The sequence below is a fragment of the Haliaeetus leucocephalus genome, unplaced genomic scaffold (assembly GCF_000737465.1).
Source record: "Haliaeetus leucocephalus isolate CR32 unplaced genomic scaffold, Haliaeetus_leucocephalus-4.0 Scaffold566, whole genome shotgun sequence".
NCBI lineage: Eukaryota > Metazoa > Chordata > Aves > Accipitriformes > Accipitridae > Haliaeetus > Haliaeetus leucocephalus.
The window spans coordinates 5,292,876-5,293,082 of NW_010973002.1; the positions used below are offsets into that span (position 1 = coordinate 5,292,876).

Genomic DNA, 207 nt, shown 5'->3' on the forward strand with positions numbered 1-207 from the left:
GCGGGAGCGCGGCAGCCGTGGGGCGGGGGCTCGCCCGGGACGGCGAGGCACCCACCCGCGGGACCCGCTCCGGTGGGGCGAGCACAGCCTCCGCTCGGGAGCCGCCAGTCACCTCAGATGCCTCCCAATCTAGGTCAGCTGGCTGCGCCGCGCTGCGCTTCCACCGCCTCGATCCTCCGCGGCCCGACACACTTTTTTTTTTTTTTT

At 71.0% G+C, this 207-nt stretch overlaps 1 protein-coding gene across 1 annotated transcript in view; it reads right to left on the bottom strand.

Annotated features, from left to right (window-relative positions):
• AHR (aryl hydrocarbon receptor) overlaps nucleotides 1–207 on the bottom strand; it is a 62,312-nt gene that overhangs the window by 61,813 nt on the left and 292 nt on the right. The gene's annotated exons all lie outside the window — the stretch shown is intronic.